We start from the raw sequence: 8182 nt of genomic DNA, 5'->3' as shown, positions 1-8182 counted from the left end.
TTGTGTTAGATGGTTCATTAGATCTTTTTCTTGTTTCTTGAGATAGGCCTGTGATGCTATGAATTTTCCTCTCAGGACTGCTTTTGCCGTGTCCCATAGGTTTTGGGTTGTTGTCTGTTCATTTTTGTTACTTTCCATGAAGTGTTTGATTTCTCCTTTGATCTCCTTGGTAACCCATTCATTGTTTAATAACATGCTATTTAGCCTCCGTGTGTTTGAATATTTTTGAGTTTTTTTATAATGGTTGATTTCTAGTTTCATGGCATTGTGATCCGAGAAGATGCTTGATATGATTTCAATCTTCTTATATTTGTAGAGATTTGCCTTGTGCTCTAACATGGGGTCTATTTTTGAGAATGTTCCATGTGCACTTGAGAAGAATGTGTATTCTGCTGCTTTGGGATGAAATGTTCTATAAATGTCAATTAAATCCATTAGGTCTAGTGATTCATTTAAGGTCTGCATTTCCCTGTTGATTTTTTGTCTTGATGATCTGTCTAATGCTGACAGTGGGTTGTTAAAGTCCCCCACTATGATTGTGTTGCTGTCAATCTCCCCTTTGAAGTCCCCCATAAAATTTTTTATATATTTAGGTGCTCCTATATTGGGTGCATAAATGTTCATAAGGGTTATTTCCTCCTGTTGGATTGATCCCTTTAGTAATATGTAGTGACCATCTTTGTCTCTCATTATGGTCTTTATTTTGAAGTCTGTTTTGTCAGAAATAAGAATTGCTACTCCAGCTTTCTTTTCCTTTCCATTTGCATGGAATATTTTACTCTACCCCTTCACACAGCCTGTGTGAGTCTTTTGCTCTCAGGTGGGTCTCGTGTAGACAGCATATATTTGGGTCCTGTTTTCTTATCCATTCAGCTACCCTTTGTCTTTTGACTGGGCCATTTATTCCATTTACATTTAAGGTTACTATTGATATCAACTTATTTAATGCCATTTTCCCCCTTTATGCTGATGTACCTTTCTCTCACTATTCCTTCTTTTTTCTTAAAGCAGTCCTTTTAGCATTTCTTGCAATGCTGGTTTAGTGGTACTGAACTCTTTTAGCCTTTTTTTTTGTCTGGGAAGCTCTTTATTTCACCTTCAAATTTAAATGATAGCCTTGCTGGATAAAGCAATCTTGGTTGCATGTTCTTGCTCTTCATTACTTGCAGAACTTCATGCCACTCCCTTCTGGCCTGAAGAGTCTCTGTTGAGAAATCAGCTGTCAGCCTTATGGGGGTTCCCTTGTAGGTCGCTGCTTGTCTCTCTCTTGCAGCCCTTAATATTTTCTCTTTGTCCTTGACATTTGCCATTTTAATTACGTTGTGTCTCGGAGTGGGTTTCTTTGGGTCCCTCTGGTTTGGAACCCTCTGTGCTTCCTGAACTTGTGTGGCTTTCTCCTTTGCCAGCCTAGGGAAGTTTTCTATAATTATTTCTTCCACCAAGTTCTCTATCCCTTGCTCTCTTTCCTCCCCCTCTGGCTCCTATAATGTGAATGTTGTTTCTCTTCATGTTGTCCCAAATCTCCCTTAGACTGTCCTCATGCTTTTTAAGTGCTTTTTCTTTTTGCTGCTCTGATTGTATGATTTTCTCTACTTTGTCTTCTGAGTCACTTATTCTATCCTCTGCTTCATTGAGCCTGCTTTTAATTCCTTCCAGTGCATTCTTGATAGCAGATACAGCATTCTTTATTTCTGTCTGAGTTTTGTTTATGGTATGTATCTCTTTTTTCATGTTTTCACTGAGGTCCTCCATCTTGTCATCTATAGTCTTCTTAAGTTCCTTGAACACCTTCATCATCCATGCTCTAAATTCCATTTCTGATAACTTGCTTAACTCCATCTCATCAACGTCTTTTTCTGGCGATGTTTCCTTTTCTTTAATTTGGGGGTTGTTTCTTTGTCTCCCCATTTTGGTAGGTCTTAGTGCTTATATCTATATATTAGATATATTTGCTGTGTCCTAGTCTTGTGGGATGGGATTTTGTCTTGTGGGTCCAGTGGAGCCCAGAGGTGTATATTATTGTTAATACTGGTGAAAATTTAGAAAATAATAATAAACTAAAATGTAAAAAATAGAGAAGCTATTGGGAGATAACAGAAGCAGAGAAAAGATTCTAAAAGAAGGGCCAGCAAAAAATTAAGGGAGAGAATAGGAATAGGATAATAGTTGAAAATGAGAAAACAAAAATACAATAAAGAAAATAAGAGAAACTAACAATCGGACAGGAAGACAGAAGGGGGCATAATGAAAGAATGAAAGAAAAGTAGAAAAAGAAGAAAAAAGTTATGCCAATGGATTGAGAGGAGAGAGAGAGATATAAAGCCCAGGCAGGCAGGGAGTCTGGTAAAAGATTTGGGGGGAACTATAGAGGAAAGCAGTAAACTTGGTTATAATGATAAAGTCCCAGTCGTTAAGCAGGGATACCAAGAAAGTCTTGATAATAGAAGCAAGGATAAAACAAAACAAAACAAATAACCAAAACAAAACCAAAAACAAGCTAAGCAAGACAAAATTCTTTTATTAAAAAAAAAAAATTAGTTAAAAAAATGTTTAAAAAAAATTTTAAAAAGGGAAAAAAAAGATTTTTATATAATTTTAAAAAGAAGAAAAAACAAATTTTCTCCCCTTTCTCTTCTTCCTAAGGAAAAAAAGAGAAAAAAACAAACAAACTCACAAACAAAAAACAAACAAAAAACCCCCCAAAATCAAAAACCCAAAACCAAACAAAACAAAAAAACAGCAGGAAAAAAGGTAGTCAATCAGGTGAGTTTCTTCTGGGCAACTTATGTTGTCTGAGGGTCACTGTTTTTTGTGATTTCAGTTCTCCTGGGAAGTGCTTGTGTATCACCCAAAGTGAGGAGCCATCTAGGTTTGGCTCTGGTGTCCTTAGGTAGGTGGTTGATCTGAGGTTCTCTGTGGACCACCTCCTCTTGTCAGCTATTTTGCAGCCTTGTAGTTGCCTGGTCTTGCTCCAGAGTCTTCTGTAGAGTATTTAGGGTGCAGGGTGGCTAGTGTAGCCCAGGGTGTCACTCCCCTTAGAGGTGTCGCTGTCAGGCGCTCACTCTTCGGGAGTTAGTCTCTGCTCCACCGCCAGCTCCTCAGCCCCTACCCTGTTCTCTGATTCTAGCTCCCCAAGCTCTGGCCTGCTGTAGCTTCAGATTGATTTCAGCCTGTTGCCTTTTCTGTGTGGGCCGTTTCAGCAGCCTGGGCTCAGTGGGTTTGATTAAGAACACATTCTGGTGAGCCCTTAGCCTGCCCAGCCCCCAGCAGGGGTTTTCAGCGTTTCCTCCAGCTCCCAAACAACAGTCCCTGAGAGTCTTATTCTTGTAATGTCCTCCTGTGAGCTGCTCTCCCTTCCCCTCAGGACTGTGCCCTGCGGGTGTGTCTGGGGCTTCATTGAGCGGGACCCGCCCCTTTCCTGTTGGGGGTGGTGCTCCAGGCTGCAGGAGATGCCAGCGGGCTCCGCCCCTCCCTGCTCAGCTCTGGTTGGCTGGTCGCACCAGGCCCACCCCTCAGATGGTCTACTGTGCAGACCCCAATGGCAGCCTCCGCAGTGCACACCTGGAAGGTGGGAACCAGTTCTGCAATCAAACTTGCAAATGCACAAAGCAACACACAGGCAGATAGTCCGCCCTGCAAGGTCCTGCCGACCTTACTCCAGGCACCCAGCAGGAGGGGACCCAAAGTCAGCTCCACGCAGCTCTCCACACCGCTGGTCTCAGCAAAGCTGGGGTGGCTTCATGCGCCACCACAGGGCCCCTCACAGCTGGTCACAGATCCCAGCCTCTCGGCACCGGGAGCTCAGGGCAGGAGGGCTCCTCCCCTCCCCCTAGCCATGCATATTCAGCTCTTTCTGGTGCTCAACACAGTGCCCCACAGGGAGGCAGAGGGTCCCCATGTGTGGGTGCTCAGTGCAGTCCTCTGGCCCCTCACTACTTGGCTGCCACAGGCCTTGGGACAGCCTTCCCTATGGTCGGCACCCAGAGCACCAGACGCGGGTCGCAGCCGCCCCTAGAGGCTTTGTTTCCTAGAAAGGCGCTGTCCACCCTTAGATGCTTTGTTTCCTGGGAAGGCGCCGTCCCCTCCCAGTCTCACCGTTCCCCTGGGTCCCTCTGCCCTGTGTGCAAGGCCCTCCTTCCCCTCTCTGCTCCGGGTGTGGGATCCCTGCTTTTGGATGCCGTCCGCGGAGCTTTGCAGCCTCCAAGCCTCTAGGCTTGGAGCCCAGCACAGGCTTCACGGGGACTCCCCCTTCCAAGGGCCCCCTGTCTTACCGGACTCCGTGATGGTTCCTCAGTGCTCCCCACTCACGCTCCGTCCACTCAGGTATGTTTCCCTGTTTTTTTCAAGCTGGTTACGTAGGAGTTTAGGAGGAAATCAAGTCCATGGCTGGAGCGGAGGCGCTGCTCCTTCTCACAGGGCCGCCATCTTCCCTCTCCTCCGTATCTTTCAATAATAACCTTAAAAATAAGTGGATTAAATACCCCAATAAAAAGATATAAGGTGGTTGAATGGATAAGAAAACATGACCCAAATATATGCTGTCTACAAGAGACCTACCTCAGAACAAAATATTCACATAGGATGAGAGTAAAGGGATGGAAAAAAATTTTCTATGTAAATGGAAATGAAAAAAAAGCTGTGGTAGCAATACTCATATTGGGCAAAATGGACATTAAAATGAAGACCATAATGACAAGAAAAGTCATTACACAATACTAAAGGGATCAATCCAACAAGAGGATATAACCCTGATATACATATATGCACCCAATATAGGAGCACCTAAATTTATAAATAAACTTTTAGAGGACTTTAAGGGAGAGATCGACAGCAATACAGTCATACTAGGGGACTTTAACACCCCACTCACTTCACTGGGTAGGTCTTCCAGACAAAAAAATCAACACCAAAACAGTGACCCTAAATGACACACTAGATCAGATGGATTTAATTGACATTTACAAAACATTCTACCCCAAAGCTGCAGAATATATATTCTTCTCAAGTGCACATGGGTGATTCTCAAAGATAGACCACATGTTAGGACACAAAACAAGTCTCTACAAGTTCAAGAAGACTGAAATCATATCAAGCATCTTCTAGGACCACAGTGGCATGACATTAGAAATCAACTACAATAAAAACACTAAAAGACATTTCAACACATGGAGGTTGAAAAGCATATTTTTAAACAATGAATGGGTTACCAAAGAAATCAAGAAAGAAATAAAAAATTTCCTGGAAACAAATGAGAATGAACACACAACTCCAAATCTATGGGACACAATGAAAGCAGTCCTGAGAGGAAAGTTCATAGCACTACAAGCCTACCTCAAAAAAACAAGAACAACTTCTAATAGACTCTCTAACCTACAACTTAAAAACTTAGAAAGAGAACAACAAGAAAAGCTCAGAGTAAGTAGAAGGAAAGAAATAATAAAGATCAGAGCAGAAATAAATGACAGAGAGACCAAAAAAAATAATAATAACACAAAAGATCAATGAAACCAAGAGCTGGTTCTTTGAAAAGATAAACAAGATTGATGAACCTTAGCCAGGCTCATCAAGAAACAAAGAGAGAGGACCCAGATAAATAAAATCAGAAATGAAAGAGGTGAAGTAACAACTGACCCAACAGAAATACAAAGGATTGTAAGAAAATACTATGAACAACTATATGCCACCAAGCTGGTCAATCAGGACAAAATGGACAAAATCCTAGAAAAATAAAACCTTCCAAAACTCAATCAGGAAGAGTCAGAAAGTCTAAATAGGCCGATAACTGCTGATGAAGTTGAAGCAGTAATCAAAGGGCTCCGAGCACACAAAAGCCCTGGTCCGGATGGCTTCACAGGGGAGTTTAACCAAACATTCAAAGAAGAATTAACACCTATCCTCCTCAAACTATTTCAAAAAATCCAAGAGAAAGGAACACTCCCAAACTCTTTTTATGAGGCCAGCATTAGCCTAATTTCAAAACCAGATAAAGACACTACAAAGAAAGAGAATTACAAGCCAATATCACTGATGAACATAGATGCTAAAATTCTCAACAAAATATTAACAAATCAGATCTAGCAATATATTAAAAAGATCATACACCATGACCAAGTGGGATTTGTTCCAGGGATGCAAGGCTGGTACAATATTTGCAAATCAATAAACGTGATACATCACATAAACAAATTGAAAGACAAAAATCACATGATCATATCAATAGACGCAGAAAAAGCATTGGATAAAATCCAACACTCATTTTTGATAAAAATTCTCAGCAAAGTGAGAATAGAGGGATCATACCTCAACCTAATAAAGGCCATATGTGACAAACCTACAGTCAACATTATACTCAGTGGGCCAAATATAAAACCCTTTCCCCTAAGAGCAGGAACAAGACAGAGGTGTCCACTTTCACCACTCTTATTCAACATACTACTAGAAGTCCTAGCGACTGCGATCAGACAAGAAGAAAACATAAAGGGTATCGAAATTGGAAAAGAGGAAGTAAAACTGTCATTATTTGCAGATGACATTATATTGTACATAGAGAATCTTAAAGGCTCCACCAAGAAACTACTAGATTTAATAAATGAATTCAGCAAGGTAGCAGGATACAAAATAACACTCAGAAATCGATGGCATTTTTATATACCAATAATGAACTCTCAGAAAGAGAAACTAAAAAAAATATCCCATTTACCAGTGCAACTAAAAAAAATAAGATACCTAGGAATAAACTTAACCAAAGATGTAAAAGACCTTTACTCAGAAAACTATAGGACTTTGAAAAAAGAAATAGAGGAAGATATGAACAAATGGAAAAATATACCATGTTCATGGATTGGAAGAATTAACACCATTAAAATGTCCATACTACCCAAAGCAATCTATAAATTTAATGCAATCTCAATTAAAATACCAACAGCATATTTCACAGATTTAGAACAAACACTGAAAATTTATATGGAACCAAAAAACACCCCGAATAGCCATGGCAATCTTGAGAAAGAAGAACAAAGTTGGAGGGATCACATTACCAGATATCAAGCTGTACTAGGAAGCCACTGTAATCAAACAGCTTGGTAGGCACAAGAACAGACATATAGATCAGTGGAACAGAACAGAGAACCCAGAAATTGACCCATGTCACTATGGTCAATATTTGACAAAGGAGGCAGGAGCATACAATGGAGTAAAGGCAGTCTTTTTAATAAATGGTGTTGGGAAAATTGGACCGGTACATACAAAAAAGTGAAACTAGACACCAACTTACACTATACACAAAAGTAAATTCAAAATGGATAAAAGACTTAAATGTAAGACATGAAACCATAAAAATCCTAGAGGAAAACACAGGCAGCAAAATCTCAGCCATCTCTCTTAGCAATATGTTTGCTGATACATCTCCTAGGGCAAGAGAAACTAAGGAGAAAATAAACAAATGGGACGGCATCAAAATAAAAAGTTTCTGCACAGGAAAAGAAACCATCAACAAAACGAAGAGGGAGCCCACGGTGTGGGAGAACATATTTGCCAACGACACATCTGATAAAGGGTTAATATCCAAAATATATAAGGAACTCATACAACTTAACAAAAGGAAGACAAACAACTCAATTAAAAAATGGGCAAAGGACCTAAATAGACACTTCTCCAAAGAGGACACACAGATGGACAAGAAACATATGAAAAAATGCTCAAGGTTGCTAATCATCAGAGGTGCAAATTAAACCCACAATGAGGTATCACCTCACACCTGTCAGAATGGCTCCATCAACAAATCAACAAATGACAAGTGCTGGTGAGGGTGTGGAGAAAACGGAACCTAGTACACTGCTGGTGGGAATGAAGACTGGGGCAGCCACCGTGGAAAACAGTGTGGAGGCTCCTCAAAAGGTTAAAAATTGACCAACCATTTGACCCAGTGATCCCACTTCTAGGAATATATCCTAAGGAACCCGAAACACCCATCAGAAAGAACTTATGCTCCCCGATGTTCATAGCAGCACAGTTTACAATACCTAGGATCTGGAAACAGCCCAAGTGCCCAGCAGCAGATGAGTGGATAAAAAAGCTGCGACACATTTACACCATGGAATACTATGCAGCTGTAAAGAGGAAGGACCTTTTATCCTTTGGCACAGCATAGAGGGAACTAGAAAGTATTATGCTAAGTGAAATA

The sequence above is a fragment of the Miniopterus natalensis genome, chromosome 14, assembly GCF_054644295.1.
Source record: "Miniopterus natalensis isolate mMinNat1 chromosome 14, mMinNat1.hap1, whole genome shotgun sequence".
Taxonomy (NCBI): domain Eukaryota; kingdom Metazoa; phylum Chordata; class Mammalia; order Chiroptera; family Miniopteridae; genus Miniopterus; species Miniopterus natalensis.
This window is presented reverse-complemented; position numbering follows the sequence as displayed.